General features: G+C 40.4%; 1 protein-coding gene across 2 annotated transcripts in view; it reads right to left on the bottom strand.

Moving 5' to 3' along the window:
* The window catches only part of SPECC1 (sperm antigen with calponin homology and coiled-coil domains 1), a 413,523-nt gene that overhangs the window by 59,747 nt on the left and 334,678 nt on the right, over positions 1 to 19,098 (bottom strand). The gene's annotated exons all lie outside the window — the stretch shown is intronic.

The raw sequence follows: 19,098 nt of genomic DNA, 5'->3' as shown, positions 1-19,098 counted from the left end.
TTTATTCATTTATTCAAGTTCTCCTCATGTTTCCCATATGGATATCTTTTCCTTGGTCCTCTCCCTTCCTTAAATTGACAGGATTAAATGGTGGATGGAGCCTCTCTCTCAGAGTTTGTAGGGAGGCTCAAAGGAGATCCTGTGTGGGAAGCATTTTGCAAACCTTAAAGACTAGTCTGTTCTTATTAATATCCTTATTTCAGCCTGGATGGGTGAATTTTGTCCAACACCCCTTGCAGCAGTGAAATCCCGAACTCCTAATCCCTAAAGAAAAATAATCACATTTTTTCTCCTGATCTTCAGCATGTTTGGGAACACATTTTCCAATGACTTAAAAACATAGCAAAATGAAAACAAGCCTCCCCTAGGATGTAGCAGGATGGGAGGCACATGAAATGGGACTTCCTGACTGCCTGGCATCTCCATCACCTCTTTGTGAGAGATCTGACTTTTAAAAAGTGAATCCTTCCAGGCAGGCCTGGAGTTTAAAATCCTTTTCTTAGTTAGTCTCCTAGAAAATTGTGCTAATCACAATAACTGATATTTATTTATTTAAAAGTTTTGCAAAGCATTTCAATCTGTTTCCTCATTCACCCATTTGATTCTAGGCAAGTCAAGTCAGGGAAAAACAAATGGTTTGGATGAGATGACTTCTGATCAAAACCTACCATACTTTTTGACTCTCATGATAACTCTCTGAGACACTGTCAGAAGAAGCAGGATTTGAATCTAGGACTTCCTGTGTCCATCTATATCGGGCACTCAGTACACTGAGATATTGATTACTCTGTGGGTTAGTCTGTTCTAACCAAAGAAACTCTGCTATCTCTTAGCTAGTGATCTAAAAAAAAGGTTCCTTAATTTTCATTTCTTCATCTATCAAATGGAGATAATGATGTTACCTATTACATGAGGAGAATATGAAGAGAACATTTTGAAAGTGTCAATGTGCTTGAATCTTTTGCTCCCAAAGTCCACAAACTGTGCATGCCCTTTGACTCAGTAATGCCATTACTTCTAGACTTATACCCCAAAGAATGAAGAAAGATTCCCATGCGTACAAAAATATTTATAACGGCTCTTTTGCTTCTGTAAGAGAACTCAACAGGGAAAACTCATCCACTGGGGAATAGCTAAACCAATTATGGTCTATGAATGTAATAATGGAATGTTATTGTGCTGTGACAAATAATGAATTGTTGTTTGTCCTTCATTCTCAAAGAGGACCAATGACATCAGGAAGGTGATAGCTTGATTTTCGGGTGAATTGGATTTAAGTGAGGGAGGATTGCAAAGTCATAAGCCTCACTCTCTCCTTGGGAGCCATCTGGTCCAATGGTAAGATACAGAAGAAGATGACTAGCTTATGGCCCTGGATGCAGGGAGAAATTTTAGCCATTTTCAAATGATGCAAGAAATGTATCCAAAGAAGCCCAGTAGGTCTTGTAAGATCTGACATACAGATATGATCAGATCATAATAACTAAAGGTTATGTTGACTCAGTGATCCACTGTTCCCTTTCCTGCTTGTCAATCAGAGTTGGCAGAGGCATCAACTAGTCTGTAGCTTTGTATTACAGTTATCCCTTACACATGAGGGGAAGGGATTAGAGGTGTCATGGGTCGCCATCACCAACCCGGCCATCTGGAAAATTCACATAAAATTTTTTGCCCCTCCCTTTGTACCAAAGAAGAAATCTGAATTAAGAGAGCATTAGGGGGCGGCTAGGTGGCATAGTGGATAAAGCACTGGCCTTGGAGTCAGGAGGACCTGGGTTCAAATCCGGTCTCAGACACTTAATAACTACCTAGCTGTATGGCCTTGGGCAAGCCACTTAACCCCATTTGCCTTGCAAAAAAAAAACCTAAAAAAAGAGAGCATTAAAAAATAAAATATACTGATATTATATGAACCTATCATATATATATATATATATGTGTGTGTGTGTGTGTGTGTGTGTGTATAGACATATATTTATGCATCTCTGAGTTTCTAAATTTTTTTCTGTGACATCTGCAGGCCTTCACATATTGTCTGTAGCTTCCAAAAAACTCCCCTAAAATTCCCATTTAATTTCTTATTCCAACCTGTGATATTGAAACTGAGATGGGGAAAGGAATAATTGTATTTGCAAATCACCAATATTAAATCATTCCTTACCTGTTTGTACCTGAGGAATTGTATCATACTTGCTACCTTGGGAGGACCTGAAATCAAATTGCTGACTTGGACCTATTTGAATTGTCTATTTTTGTCTATTAAAGTTACCAATAAAAGCTGGTGGCATCTTGAAACCCTTGCTGATCTCCAAAGAGTTTTCCCTTTTAACAGTGACAAAGACTTAAAGAAAAACATCTTGGAATGACATAGGATCTTTGACCCATTTGACCCATTTGATGACTAATGGCAAATTCCATGCTCCCTACCTTTTATCAAGGAGATGATGAGTTTTGGATATAGATGGAGTGGAAATTTGTTTTGCATGATTGCATTTTTGCTAGAAAGGTTTGAATTTTTTCCATTTCTCTTCTTCCTTCCTCATCCCAGATTTTTATTCCTTCCTCCTTATCAACTCCTTTTTAATCAGTTCTCGACAAGGGCTGCCTTTGTTTCTACTTGTATCAAGTTAGCAAATATTTGTGGAATTAACTTAGGAAGGAAGCGGAGGGCTAGTGTATAGATCTCCATAAAAAGGGGGAAAAAAGGAAAGAGGTTTGGAAGAGGATGATTGAAGCTTTTTTAAGCTAAGGGATAGAAGATTATATTATTATTATTACTATTATTATTATTATTGGAAGATAAGAAGGAAACACAAGAAGAAGGCTGGGCAGCTTTGAAATTCATAAGCAGAATTTATTACACAGGTGTCCCCCAAAGTCTTACTATTGTTTTGATCTTTGATCGCTATGTTTAAATGGCTTTATGAAGTACAGGACCAGTTCACCATGCTAATAGTTTCATACCACGTGAAGACTTTTTGGTTCACTCTATGCACTTAAGAGGAAAGGCACCCTATAGTAGTCATAGTTTCATGTATACATAAACTTCCAAGTATTTCCATATACTCGAAATATATTTTATTTGATATTTATAAAGTTTGGGGATTTTTTTTTTAAAGAAAATTAACTACAGAGAAAAATACTTATAAGTGCTTCATAGACTTGTGTTAAAATGACTTCTAGCCAAGACCAGCTACGTGGAAGAAAGAAGAGAGTTCCAGGCCTAAAGTCAGGAAGATTCATCTTTCTTGGGTTCAAATCTGACCTCAGATACTTCCAAGCTATGTGACCCTAGACAAGTCATTTTACCCTGCTTCCCTTAATTTCCTCTTCTGTAAAATTAGGTAGAGATGGAAATGGCAAACTGCTCCTGTATCTTTCTCAAGAAAACCCCACATGGGGTCAGGAAGAGTCCCATATGACTGAACCACAACGAAGGGTGGGATACTCCTCACAGTGGCTCTAAGACCAACCAGATCATCTTCTGAGTGACCTGATATAGACCATCTTTCATTTCCAAATTACTTCCTGGCCAGACCACCTGGCAATATTTTGCCTTATCCTACCTTCTGTCCATAAAAGACCTTATAGGTCATTTAGTTCTCGTTTTTCAGATAAAGAAACTGAGGGTTGATAAAGTTGTGACTTGCTGGTCACTGAGGAGGAGCTGAGTGGTTATTCATTTGTGTCTGACTCCTTCTTAACCCATTTGGGGTTTTCTTGGGCAAAGATCCTGAAATGCACTGTCATTTCCTTTTCCAGCTCATTTGATAGATGAGGAAACTGAGACACATAAGGTGAAGGTCACCCTTAGGATAAGTGAGCCAGTCAGGAGTTGAACCCAGGTTGGCTGCTTCCAAATCCAATCCTTTCACTGTGTACACTGACGTTTATCGATATTTACCACCACCCACCATCCTTCAGGACCTTCTCTTTTCTCAGCATCCATTAGCTGACATCATAATTTGAAGAGATTCAAATGGCAGCATGAACAGGAATCTAATGATATTCTGAGCTGAGGAAATCAGGACTGGGAAGGTTGCTTCCCCTTGGAGCACTTCTCTGGGGATCCGGCCTTTACCCTAGAGAGAAATTCCTGGTCCAACTCTTTTGTCACCACTGGAAAAAAAAAAAGACTAAATAGCAACCAGAGAGATAAGTCTAAACAGGAAGTTTTACTTCCATCTCCCTTAAGGAGCCTGTGATAGGAATTGCTTCAGAATCAGCCCCCTCACTGGTTTTTTTCAAGCTTGAGATGAATATTTGCTCATTCATTTAAAACCTGCCCCTAATGCTTAACCTCCAGATATTTTAGGCCAAGGTGGCTGGGATCATTTCCCCCTTCAATTTCTTCAGAATCACCACAGTTCTGTCCCAGAGACTGACCTTGAACTTAATAAGAAATGGGAAGATTCTGAGGATTACAAGGTTAAAAATTGAGCCAGGATGCTTCTAATTGCATGAGTTTCTTATTCTAAGGCATCTAGGTGGTACGATATACAGAGCAATGAGCTTGGAGTTTTGTTTACTGGTTTTACTGATCATATGATTTTATTCTGAGTATTTTTCTGGTTTCAGACATTTACCTAGTTGTTTTGACTCTGGGCAAATATTTAACTTCTCTTTGCCTCAGTTTCCTCATCTGCAAAGTGGGGATAGTCATAGCACCTACCTCCCAGGGTGGCTGTGAGGGTCAAAGAGATACTATTTGTAGTTCTTAGCATATAGTAGGCACTTCATAAAATGATCCTTCTCCTCGCCTCTTTAGATCTAAAGAAACCATTGCATTCCCCTCTTACTGTCTTCTGGGAAACAAACACTACCCTTGTAACCACATACCAACAGATCAAAGACAGGTTGAAACCAGTCCTGACTGTCCTACGTTAGATTATCCTCTCAGTTTAACAAAGGCTTCCAGGAAGCTAAAGAAAAAAACAATTCTTGGCCAAGGGAGTGAGACAACAGCTCAAATGGAATTCAGATGCAATTACACACTGAGAGATTATTAACTTCCTGTCTTCTTCCAAGCACATCCTAATAAAGTCTCCTTCACATTCTGCCAGCCATCCACCTGCCCACCAGCCAGCTCCTCCCATCTTTTCTTCTGGCAACAATAATCAAATCAACATTACCATTGCTTCTGGGAAGGGCATGCCAATTAATTACCTTATAACTGCACTCTCCATCCCTGTGACTTCCCAGATCAAAACTCCCTTTTCTGAGTTATCTCTCCCTATTTGAGCAGGGATTATCTTGCTTCTGTGTTTCTATCCCCTGCACAATGTCTTACATATTTAATAAATGTGCTTTTTATTCATTCATTCATCCATCTGACCATTCACCTACCCATCCATCCATCCATCCATCCATCTATCTACTTACCCACCCATTCACCCATCCATTCACCCATCTATCCATTGATCAACCCATCCCTCCCTCCCTCCATCTATCCATCCATCCACCCATCCATTTATCCATACACCCACCCATCCATTCATCTACCCATCCATTCATCCATGCATCCATGCATCCATCCATCCATCCATCCATCCATCCATCCATCCATCCATCCACCCTAATTGGAGACTTGCTCAAGGTCATACAATTAGGAACCATCTGAGGTAAGGTCTGAATTTGGGTCTTCCTTATTCCAAGTCCAGGCCATCATACACTAAGGTAGTAACACAGGTGAACCCCAGGATAACATTTCTACATTCAATTCTCGGTCCACTTTACCATATTGCTTCTTTCAAAGAACACACCCTCTAAACAAGTGATATTTCCTCATGATGCCATTGTGGCAATTATGAGGGCTCCAGGCCCCCTATTTCTTCTTAGGCATAGCTAGGTGACACATTGGATAGACCACTGGCACTAAATTCAGGATGATCTAAGTTCAAAGTGACATTAAGAAAATTACTCAACCCCATCTGCCTCAGTTTCCTTATCAGGACTCTGAAACCCCTTACCACTCTAATGATTCATGACCAAATTCAGTCCCTTAGCTCATCCCCTATGATATGTACCTGGCTTCTTTGACTGGAGAAGTGAAGGGTTTTGCTGTCCATAATGTGAAAAGGTTGACAGGTAGGATGGTTTGTTGCACTGTTTTCTTTTTTTATCTTTGCTACAGGTATAACTTGCTGGGAAGCACAAAGTGGAGGGTTATATTAAGGAGGGGAAAACAAAGGCATCAATGAAAACACAAAGACAAAAATTTTAAACTGGAAAGCCAAACTCTGACTCCCAGAAGCAGGGTTGTGTCCAAGAATCATCTTGAATCAGCCTCCGTCAAATGATCTGATGTGCTAGTTGAGAGCTTTCCTTGTAGCGAGTCACAGAAACACGGTCACCATACGTAATGTCCTCATGATGGGAAGGATGTCATCATTTCAAGCACACTATGTTATGACCCCAGGATTTTTTTCCTGCCTGCTCAGCCACAGGGCAACAAGGGTGGGGCCAAGAAGTGTGGAAAAGAGAAGTTTCTCTGTGGAAAAGGAGCCAGGGAGAGAAACAATGGAATATTTTGGAGTTGACGAGGAGGCTAAAAAAAGGGAAGTTATAATTTGTTTAGATAGGAACAAGCAGCTAGTTTAAAGCTTGCCTAGAGGATCCCTGCCAAAAAACAAATTCTATCTTAACCTTACAGCAATAGCCTGGAAACCTCCTGACTAAGCAAGTGGTCCCTGGATCAGTGGTAGAGAATCTGTGTTCAAATCCTCCTTCAGACATTTCCTATTTCTCTGACCTTGTACAAGTCATTTCATCTCTTTTACCTGGGGAAGACTCATGGAGATCATGATGTGCGGGTTCCAACATTGGAAGGCTGTCATGAGGAAGAGGGATTGCTCTCATTCTTCTTGGCCCTTTGGTACAAGTTACAGTAAAGGTTATTGTGAGAAAAATCTTGATAACTCTGAGAGTTTCCAAGAGTGGGATGGGTGGCCTCGGGAAGTAGAAAGGACCATCAAGGGCATCTTGGCCAACCAACTCATTTTATAAATGAATGCCCTAAGATCACTAAAGATCCTTGGGAGTCTTCAAGTAGACTCTGGGAGACCATTTGTCAGGTACTTTCCAGTGGGGATTGCTTTTTAGATATAAGCTGAATTTAGCTGTCTATTAAACTTCCTTCAAATTCTTAACTTTTGGGACCTCACTAGGTCTCAGTTTCTTCATCTACAAAAGGAAAAGATAAGGAAGGCCCAGGTGACCTCTGAGTTTCTTTTGGCTCTAAAAATATAATTCACCATGGATCCAGCACTGAGCATAGGGTAGATTCTTAATAAATATTTATTGATTAATTGATTTGTACAATGGATCTGGGAAACTACTCAAGTTGGGGTAAGTGGAGTTTAGATTAATGACAGCTGAGGAATACTGAGGACACTTTGACTTGTTACTAGGGAGTTATTTATCTGTCTTTCAGTGTGACTTTATAGTATATCAAGACTAAGTTTACAAAGCAAGGAGTAATTTAAAGTTTGTTAGGTTTAAACCTAAGAAATGCTAATGATCATTTTAATATTTTAAAATGTCATACTATAACATTTATATAGGTTAAAGAAACAATATTTTAAAATATTATATTTAGTTTATTTTAAATAAATATTTAAAGTGTTTATTATATTTTAAATAAACATTTAAAAATAATGCGATTATATTATTAATATTTTAAATAGTTAAATATTATGATTACTATATTATTAATATTGTATTATCACCATAATTATGATATTATTTATTATAATATTTTAAATAGAGAAAATGTACTTAATGTTGTCTCTGCTTCTCTTATATACCTGTGTCTAAGGATCCAGGGCCATCTCCAGTCGTCCTGATTCCTATCTGACCACTGAACCCACATGGTTCTGGAAGAAAAAGTGAGACTGGTGACTTAGTACAGCCCCCCTCACTCAAATCCAATTGTTTGTTATATTATCACCATCCTGATGTCATGGTCTTCTTTAGGAATGAAGGACAAACATGCAAAGGAAATGCCGTCTGGAGGTAGCTCCCTAATGGCAACTTCTAGAATTGTAGGCATAATGCTTGGTTGGTTTTTGAAATCAAGTCTCAACAAATATTTCAGGTTGGCACAGGCTTAGAAGAGTCAACAAATTGTTCCAGGAATTCAATGTTTTTACCTTCCTTCCCACCACCAGGCCTCACCTCTAGACCTGAGCACAGGGAGCCACTTTTTTTTTTTTAAATCTTACTTCCATCCTGAGCTCCCTTCTTTCAGTCTTAAGACCCAGGATAGATTAGAATTTTTGTTCTCTGAATTCTGCCCCTCCAAAATCCAAGGTAATGGGAGAGCTGGGCCCTAGAAGCTGGGTGGTGGGAAGGATCAGGATAAGTCTCATCTCAGAGGTAGCATCTGAGTTGAGCTTTGAAGGAAGTGGATGGGGTGAACAGTTTGGTGGGACCTTGCAGTGGGTTAAAGGGAGTGGTGTATGTTAAGGCTGGAATGGAAATCTGGAACTCATATGAATGTCTTAAATTACAAATTTGTATTTGAATTCTAGAGGTAAACAGTGACCTCAAAAGTTTCTGAGAGAACCAGTGATAGGGTCAGACCTATGCCTTAGGAATAACAGCTGAAGGGAAGATGGACTGGAGGAGAGATTAGAGGCAGGGAGACCAACTTGAAAAGAAGGAGGATATTGGAGACGATATGGACATTTGGGTGAGCAGGAGGGAGGAGTTGAGGATGGAGCTTGCAAGCCTGGGTGATTGGAAAAGAGATAAATAAGGAAGTTAGGTTTTGAATTTATTATATATGGTATACTTAATGTATAACCTATTCAAAATATTTAATGAGAAATTAAAATGTGAGGCCTGAGGGCAGAAGAGAGATTAGAGCTGGGAATAGAAATGTGGTAGGAATTTGTATAGACATAACTGAAATCTTGCCTGTTGATGAGGTCAAAATGAGTGAGAAGGAAAGATGGCTCACAATAGAACCTTGGGAAACCATGAAAGGATATAGTACCGAGAGTGAGACTGGGAAAGTGTGATCACTGAAGTAGGAAGATAGCCAAGATAGAACAAGCCAAGTCATCCAGTGGTTTCTGCTGTCAAAGGTTGTAGAAGGGCTTAGGAGCACCAGGACTGAGGAAAGGCCATTTCATTTAGCCATTAGGAGATGACTACAACTTTGGCAAGGACGGTTCCAGTTGATGGATGAGGTCAGAAGTCAGGAAGCGCTGGAGATTGAGAAGAGGGAAGAAAGAGGAGGCAAAGAATCACAGCAACATTTTCTAGGAGTTTGGCTGTGTGAGGGAGGAGAAATATAGGGAAATAGCTTGAGAGGATGATAAGTTCAATAGAGACTTTTTTAAGGGAAAGGGAGGAAAAAGGAACATCCGAGTGTATTTGTATGCCTCAGAGAATGGACTAGTAGACAGAAAGAAACTGAAAATTAGGGAGAGAAGATAATTATGAGGGCAGTCTACCAGAGGAGATGAAAACAGATGGCATCAAGAGGATAAGAAGTGTTGGCGTTGGGGAGGAGAATGGTCACTTCACCTGAGACTGGAGTAAGGGAGGAGAAAATGGGGAATGACATCAAGAGGTCTGGCATTGTAGAGTTGAGGAGAAGACAAAGGTCATGATGAAAGTCCCTAATTTTCTCAGAAGAGAGGCAAGGTTTTAGGGAGAGGGAAGTATGAGAAACCTGAAAAAGGTCATTCTCGGGCAGCTGCTATGAAAAACAGTATTGCTCATAGAGAAGAACAAAAAGGATTGTCCAGGGAAGGCTAGATAACAGCACAGTGTTTGGCACCTGGGGGAGGGGGACTGGTCCTGATCTCATTGGCAAAGGAAACCTCAGATAAGGAAATTCTCCCTATCAATGCAGGTTGGCACCTTCTAGCCTTAAGGAATTACCCAGAACACCAAGAGACTAAGTGTGACTCCTTGTTCAGGGTCACACAATCAGTATATGGGCCACCAACCCAGATCTTGCCAAGATCTCTATCCCCCAAGCCTTACTTCTGGTAATTAAGTGCCTGATGAATGATGGATTGATGAACGCATATCCAGACATCTTGAGAGTGTGACTTTATTTAGCTCTACTTAGAATAGAGTCAGAGAAGGAAGATGATAAGAATAATCCAGGATTGGGTTTTGGTAAAGTATGAGTGGTAACAGAAAACGGAAAAAGGGATTTGAGACTAGAGGACTGTATAATGTTCAGAGGGTTTATTAGAGAGTCCAGATTTGCAAAGGAGAAAGTGATGCCACAGCAGAAATGAGAGCTTGGGAAAGTTCTTCAGAGTGGAGGGATTGGACATCCAGGTGTGGGAAAAGAAAGACTTAGGGAGAGAAGGAATGAGAGAGAATCATGGTCATATATGGGGATTTCAGGATTCTTGATCATAGAAGTCAAACACTTGTGGTTGTGGAGGTCAGGGGTATGAACATCCCTATGTGTGGCTGATCTGGAGTGAAGGAGCAGGTTATGGGAGCTGAAGTCAGAGGACGGCGTTAAAGCCCCCATCTAAGGTCATCAATCTAGTTAGTCACAAGTGTATCATGACTCACATCTTCACAGAATCTTAGACTCCAAAGGAGGGACCTAATTAGCCATTCAAGCCAACCTACTGCCAAAAGGAATCCCAACTCTAACATAATCTACAAGCTGTCAATCAGTCTTTGTTTGAAGACCTCCAATGAGGAGAAACCAAAGGCTTCCTGAGGCACCTGATTCAACTGTTGTATAGCTCTAATAGTAGTCATTTTTCCTTGAATTCCTCCCTAAATTGGTCTCTTTCCAGCATCCATCTGTGGTTTTCTTAGCAGAGAAACTGGAGTGGTTTGTCATTTCCTTCTCCAGCTCATTTTACAGATGAGGAAAGTGTGTATGTGTATCTTTTTTATTCTTTATTATAAGGGATCATTCTTTGGGAGAAGATATAGGCAAACAATCACTTTTAGAAAGACTCATCTCAGGCACCATTTTGTATCATACAACTCTCCCAGTTCCCCTCAAATTCTCTTTTTCTCTTGAAACAACTGTTTTTTCCTGTCTATCCATCTCTCCTTTGTTAGATCAGAAGTTCCTTAACATTAAAGATAATCAAATTCTCTTTTTTTAATCAAATTCTCTTGTCTTAGAGTAGCAACCTTCACATTGTAAGTGTATCTATTTGTTGACTTGAGTTGGTTTTCCCTTCATGCTATAGTTTTCTGCTGGCTTCTGCACAAAATCTCCCCCAGGAAAAGGGAGGAGGACATTTTTCAAGAGTCTCTGTGAATGCTATTTTTCCAAGAAAGAGTAGGTCATGACCTAGGAAATGAGTCCTGAAACTAGAGTCTGATTCACAGTAGATCTTCATCCTCAGGGGCAGGGTAGCCTGCATTGATTTGCTGATATCATCAGCTTCTTTGGGCCAGACTCTTCCCCTCTCCCCTTGGACATTCCATGGTTATGAAAATGGAGAAAATATTCAGGGTTGGCTCATTTGGGATCATAATTAACTGAGAAGACTTGTGTGCTTTCCTGGAGGACAAGAGACCAAGGGTATCGTGATCTCCCTCTTCCCCAGTGATGGGAAGATCACTGCCTCTGGAGGTTCTTGGCTTACACAATAAGATTTCAGCTGCAAGACTTAATCTAAAGAGGTTTTGGCCTTGTGACAGATGGTCCCACGGAGAATAAACAGACAGAAAGTACTTTTAAAAAACTCACTGTATCCACTAATGAGAGGACTAAAAAAATAACACAACAGAGACAATTTTGGGCAATATGGAGTCCAGAGCCAGTTATTTTGAAGGTGGATGGAACCACACACCTGGGCTTTCACTCCCTGATGTCCTCATGAAATAATCTCTTTATGTGGATAACAATAATTAAACACACACACATCTTAATAAAAAATATACAAAATATAGCTCAGAAATATCCTCATGTGGAAGTCATCATTCAAGGCCAAAAAGACAGAACCAACTCAGGTTAAGAGCCTTGGATCCAAGTTCCTAAGCTTTTTATTTAAAAAAAATTCAAATATGCACATCTTATTAACTCATCTCTTCTTGCATGTCTCAGGAACTTAATAGGTATGAATGTCCGGAGGCAGCAACATGTGAGTACATGCATGATCCCCAATGTAAGTCAAGAGTATTGGCAGGACTAAAATTGGGCAGGGTGCACTGCACCTCTCCTTAGTTGAGAGCTGAAGAGATACCACTTGGCTGAGATATAGGAAAGGATTAAGTCATCTTTTTAATAATAAAAGAAATGAGAGTGTGATGATGTTTGTGCTCATGATCATGAATGAATGAAAGAAAAAGTGAAGATGTGAAGAAAAAGCAAAACAGTCTCTGCCTTCAAGAAGTTTACATTCTAATGGAGGAGACTATTGATGAGGTTAATACACATTCTAAAAATCTACAGGCTTCAAAGTCCTAGACAAACTCTACCACTCTCAACCCCACCTTTCATTCCATCCCACAGTTGAATAGCAAAGTTAAAATGTGCCTATAAGTATTATTACAAAGATGCTGCCCCTCCTGATATAACCTTACCTCAACAATCTGCTACGGTTGCTATTAAGGGCTTCTGTTGGGCACTTCATCCCAAAGCAATCCTGTTTTTCCATCAGCTCCACCAGCTCTGACCCAGACCTAGGACAAACCCCCTTCAAAGGCCTTCATTCTCCTCCAACTTTTGTTCTCATACTCCACTAACCCATTGTCTCTCAATTGCCTAAAGGGGGAAATAATTCCATTTGGAAGTAAGAAAGATTGCATTGTGACAACATGTAGTGCCAACCACTTCCTCTTGCTTGTTCCTGAGTCAGAAATAATCCCTCCCAAACAACCTGTCATCAGAATGATTGAAATGACCCCTACTGGTCTTCAAGAATGTCTTGACCTTGAAACTCTGATTAGTAGGTCACTGTGCCTCAATTAGGAATGAAAACATGGGCAGGTTAGTCTTTTAAGATGACTTTCTTTCCATTTGCTTCTCTATTTTTTTCCTTGAATGTAAACACTACATATTTTGCATTCCTGTAAAACCTAATTATGAATTAGCAAAGAGACTTCCTCATTTGTCCTGCTCAAGAATGGGTAAAGCTGAACACTGTAGTAAATTTGTCTCTCTTAGTGGAGAGCTGCCTGGCATTCTCATGGACAGTTAAGTAGAATTTGATTCTGAAAACTTACTCTCTTGGAAAATGAGTTGGGTTTGGCTACTTTTCCCAGCCTTCCCTCCTTTGTTTTTCTAGAATCTAACCTGTCTTGTGGTGAAGCACCTACTACTACATGTTTGGACTCACAAAGACAGAAGTCCTGCCCGTAATGCTTTACATTTTAAGGAGAAGACAGACACAATATTTATATAGAGAAGTAAATATAAAATCTCTAGAAGAAGGAGTTAAGAAAGACAATAGAAGTTGAGCATATTGGTTTTTAATTGATTGGTTTTGTATTTGGAACCTGTACTAAGGGAAACCCATTAGCCAATTGAAGGCTTATTTGCATGTTAGCTATGAGCCAAGTGATAAGCAATCTTCTTTCTTTGGGATCCAGACTAACTCATTTGGGATTCTTCTCTCAACACTCAGTCTTGCTCCTCAAGTCTACTCACCTGATTGGAAGGACTAAAGACTCAACACATCACCTAGGTAGACCGTAGAAGCTCCATTGTGGGTGGAGCAGGACTGAAAGAGGAAGTTGGGAGAATCGAATCATTTTGCCTAACATAATCATGTTTACCTTCGACTCTGTGTTGATAATTAAATACATTCAAAAGGGGCATCTAGGTGGCACTCTACTGCATGGAGAAAGGTTAAGGGACACAATGATTCCATCCAGAACTCTGTCACCCATGTTGCCCAGGCAACATGGTGGCTCAAGGCCTAGAGCTTGTTCTCCTAGGGCAGGTCAGTACTCAGATGATGTTCCCAAGAAGGCAAATTCCCACTAACTCTCCTGAATCTAGTAAGATTTTCCTTCTATTCTGTGTATAATTGGTTCATGTTCTTATGAAAATAATGGTCAAAATTGACAGTTAACTGGAACAATGTCATGGAATGATAATCACGACCACCTGACCTATTCACACAGGCTACTGATGATAAAAAATGGAGAGCAATAAAGGGAAAGACAAAGACAAGGGTTATTGAAATTTCCCGTAAAAGTCTGAATGATGTAACAAAATCATCATGAGGTCAAAGGAGCCCAGAAATGACCTTAGCTAAGAAATGTTTGTTCTCCTTCCCCCAAAAGACAGGTATGGCAGGCTAGGGCAACACTGGGCTCAGAACTGGTTCACAATGTTGAGGAACACTCTCTCCTCATTTCCTTGTAAATGGAGGGGGGTGGGGAGGGTTAATGTATAAGGAGCATTGTATATATTTTGTTTTTGCTTTTTGATATATTGATAGCTTTTGCTGATTTTTCCTTTTTTCCTTTTTGAACAGTATTTTGTAGGAAATTGGTAGGGGAGGAATATAAGGGGAAGGAATATAAGGTAATTGGTATAAGGAAATTGGTAGGGGAGGAATATAAGGGGAAGTACAGGCAGCATAAAACCAAAAAAAATCAATGAAAATATATTTTAATAAATGTCATAGAAGAGAATAGTAAAATATTGTAAGCAGTAATCTTTCATAAAAAAGGAAAGTGGGAGTGGTATAGATGTGTGGTGAGCTGTGGTCTATGGCTAATTGATTGTTACATGGGAAGTGGTATGAGCGATTATCATCCAGGAAACATGGGAATAGAAAAGGAAGTGGCTCACTCTTGTAGTGCAAAGGACAACAGATGCACAATCCTACACTACTTTCTACCCCATGGAATGTGAAAAGGCCCCAAAGAAGGCTGCCAGTATAATGTATGGACTCTGCAGGTGACTAAGGAGGTCATGTATTAGAATTGCACAAGAAGAGAAGGCTGGAGGAATGAATCATAAGCAAGGCAGGAAGAATGCCCACTTCAATGAGACTTTCTCTTTTTTTTTCAAAGAGCTGATTACCTGGGAGCCTTCGGATATGAAGTCTGGTTCCTGCCTAATAGCCATAAGGTCTTAGTTCCCTTCTCTTCAAAACAAGGGAATCAGTATCTCCTGAAAACTCTGTCAGTTGTTCTGTGTTTCATTCTCATTGCTTCTTCTGAGCCAGGAATTCTGAGGCTGATGGAGCAGGGGAGAAGAGAAGGAGCAAGCAAAGGGTCACAGCACCTCATCATGTTACTGAAGAGGAACCAGGGCTCCAGAGAAGTGAGGGAGCTTGCCCAAGGTCACATAGTTAATATGTGTCTCAGGTAGAATTTAACATTCATTTTATAAATTTTGAGTTCCAAATTCTCTCCCTCCCTTTAGCTTCTCCCCGACTCATTGAGAAGGCAAAGCAATAGGACATCCATCCTACAAAGGAAGTCATGTAAAACAGATTTTAAGGTTGAATTTGAATGTAAATGTTCATAAACCTCCAAAACTATTCCTTGGCTTTTGTTCCCTACTCACATCTTCAAAGACTGTGGGGAAGGTCTTCTTTTTGAGGCTATGAGGTGGTGTGATAGAGAATGCTAGACTTAGGATCAGGAAGATTTGAGTTCAAATTCAGCCTCAGACACTTACTAGCTGTGCCATCTTGGGCAAGTCACTTTAACCTCTGTCTGCTTCAGTTTCTTCACTTGTAAAATGAGGATAATAAAAGCACCTGCTTCCCTAGGCTATTATGAGGATCAAATGAGCTTCTGTTTATAAAAACCCTTGCTAGGCACTTCATGAGTCCTTGCCTTGTACAGGATGGACTCAGCAGCCACTCACAGAATCTGTGACTTTGTGAGGTGGGGTGAGGGGGAGGTTGACTGAGCTGGGGGCATCGGGGTACATTTTCTTTGGATAATTGACAGACTTCAAATGGTCCTAGGTCTAGAGCTAGAGGACACCTCCGAGACCATCTAGATCAACCCCCTCATTCTATGGAGGAAACTGGAGCTGAGCAAAGTAATTTGCCCCTGGTCCCAGAGGTTCAATGTGGCAGAAGTAGGGTTTGAACCAAAGCCCCTCCGACTGTGGTGTCAGTGCTATTTCCACTGGAAGACTCTGTCATATAGTAAAGGGATATTAAGAAGTTGGGGGGTATTTCAGTCAGTCAATCAATAAATAGGCATTTATTAAGTACCTACTATGTACTTAAGTATCAATGGATGTATCAAAAGGTAGAAGACAGTCCCTGATCTTATGCAACTCTCAGTCCAATGAGGGAGACCACACATGATCAATCATGAACAAACCAGCCATACACAGGATACATGGGAGAAGATCAACAGTAGGAAGGTGCTGCTGTCAGGAGGGTTCAGAGCAAGATGGCAATCATAGCCGATGGAAGATGCCATACAAAGACCATTTGGAAGACAGCATCAAGGACACAGGATCCTTGTCTGCAAGGATCTGTGTGCACCCTCAGAAAGAGGGGTTAGGCCTTGGGAAGCAGAATTGGGAGCAACGGAAGAAAGTTTTAGAGAAGTCAATTATAAGTGAAAACTTCCCAACACTAAGAGTGGCCTCAAAGCAAAACAAGGCTGCCTGGAGCTTGGCACAATGCCTGGTAAGTGCTTATAGACTGATCAATTGATGAATCAGGACCTTGCATCTAGTGAACCCTTAAAATGTCTAGATGCCCCTCTTCAAAAGGCTGCAAGTTGAGACTCTACCAACCTGCCCAGGGTCTTGGTCCTCTCACCTCTCCTTTCCAAAGCAATTAGAGGGATGCCAATGACTAACAGCTGGACAAGGGATGGATGCTGGCTGTCTAGTCTAGAAAGCCTTAAATAGCCACAAAACAAATTGGCTTCAAAGATGAAGGCAGAATGAGGCAGGGCAGGACTGAAAAGGGGCCTCATCAGAGTAGAGGTCAACAATGACATAAATCTCCCACTGAGGATCCATCTGCATGGCGAGGTCAGGCAAAGAAAGAATCCTCTGAGCATCCATAAATAAACTAAAGGCTTTTACTGTCCTCTGAACTTGGAGCATCCAGCCCTCCAGAGACCTGTCTCAAAAAAATAACAAATAGATCCCAAATGTCCTTTGTGTCTTCCAATCCTCATAGACAAGCATCTTTCAGTCTCCTCTCCTGGGGGACCCAGGATAAGAAAACACAAATGTCCCCCTTATTTTCATGCGAAGTGGGTGTTCTTGGCTAACTCAGAAAGGGGTGCTCAAAGGCAAGTCAATGCTAGGGTCTTCCTTCCCCTCAGAAGAAGACTGGTATGGAGAGTAGCTAAGAAGGGGAGGGGAGGAGAAGAAAAAGAAGAAGGCCCAAGGAAAGCTCCCCCTAATATATGGAATGAAAGCAGAGAGAAGCTGGAGGTCAGAAAGGGAAAAAGCAGTTTTGGTAATTCTTGATTCTCAAGTTTAAGGGTAGAGGGAAGTGAGACTTACAATCTTACAAGTTAACCTGACTCACAAAAAGTTTAAACAAAAAGGTAATTGGACAAAAATTTAATAACTTCTTTGGAGAAGTGTTTGGAAAGCATGCTGTATGAGAGTGACTTTTGACCTTGGATATTTGTATTTGTAACCTTTATATTTTAGGTATTGGATCCTTATCAGAAATAATTGATACAAAGGCTTTTGCTTTGTTTTTACCATAATACCCTAGTTGCGATGTGTGACCACAGTGACAAGAGCAGAGAATGGAATGTACAAAGGTAGGAAAAAAATGCAGTTTTGCTTCTTTTCACCTTCATAATGTTTACAGTCTAGTAGGGTTGAGAGTGAGAGGCTATGTGGCCACTGAAGAGCGAGTCAGGAGGTTCTGGACATGATTTCTGCCATCTTAGCTGTGTGACCCTGGGCAAGTCTATCACTTCTCTGGGTCTCAGGTAGCTCTCTATGGCAGTGGTTCTCAATCTTTTTTGGTCTTGGCACTCCTTTAACCTCTTATACATTGTTGGCTCAAAGGAAATGTGAGATGTACATTTAGAGGAACCACCCCAGTGTTCACATAGATTATTTGTGCCTGACCTTGGAGCATTCTGAGCTTGTATTGGTCTGATCAGTCACAGTCAGACACACTGAAATTTGTCTCTAACATAGTGATGTCATTTTGGTCTTCTTCTATAACAAAAGACAAGAACCAACCAACACATTGTTGAAGACTCTCACCCCAATAGTTTTTTGTTTGGGGGGTATGTTTGTCAACATTTACCATATTAGAAATTAAAATGTCTTCAGATTAACATGAAAATAGTTTTGACTTCATGGACTCCATGAAAGGTTCTTACTGGTCTACCAGTTATAATCTGCAGGGTACTTGCAGATCTCTTTAGTGAAGAGAATTCCTTCACTAAGTATTCCCTACATGATGAAATGATCAGCCTGCTCCAATATATGTTCCACCAGGCTAGTGATTTATTATTCAGTTGTGACTCGTTTGATGTTTTCTTGGCGAGGGTACTGAATTGGTTTGCCATTTCCTTTTCCAGTTCATTTGACAGTTGAGGAAACTGAGGCAAACAGGGTGAAATGATTTATCCAAAGTCACACAGCTAGTAAGGGTCTGAGGCCAGATTTGAATTCAGGTCTTCCTGACTTCAGGTCTCTACCCACTGTATCACCTAACTACCCCAGACTAATGATTAATATAATGTATTATTAATAGAATATATAATAGAAACCACAACAAAACATTTAAATTATCATATTAACATAATATTATATATGTATATATGCATTTATGCACAATTATATAAAATTACAGTATTATTATTAGAGCCATATAGGGAATTCCATGTATGGAAATCTCCTTTACCTTTGTGGAATAGTAGTAGCTTTTGTGGTTCATTCCAGAGAGTTGCCTAGGGTCCCCAGCTATTAATGGACTTGTCCTTTATGAGAATTGGTGATCTTTATAAGAACAAGCAGAGTGTAAAGGTCTGTAGGGCTGGAGAATAGAGAGAAATCCGGGAAAGCCCCCCCCCCCCCCCAGAGGAAGGAGTGAGATTCAAAGCAGAACTGAGTCAGAGCATCTGACAGCTGGGGCTGGGCAGAGAAATTGCTCCCGATTCCCTCTGCATAATCCTTGTCCTTTGGAGAGCCTTCTTCATCCTTCATATTTACATTCAGTGAGAACA

This window comes from Macrotis lagotis, chromosome 5 (genome assembly GCF_037893015.1).
Source record: "Macrotis lagotis isolate mMagLag1 chromosome 5, bilby.v1.9.chrom.fasta, whole genome shotgun sequence".
Lineage (NCBI taxonomy): Eukaryota > Metazoa > Chordata > Mammalia > Peramelemorphia > Peramelidae > Macrotis > Macrotis lagotis.
This window is presented reverse-complemented; position numbering and strand designations above follow the sequence as displayed.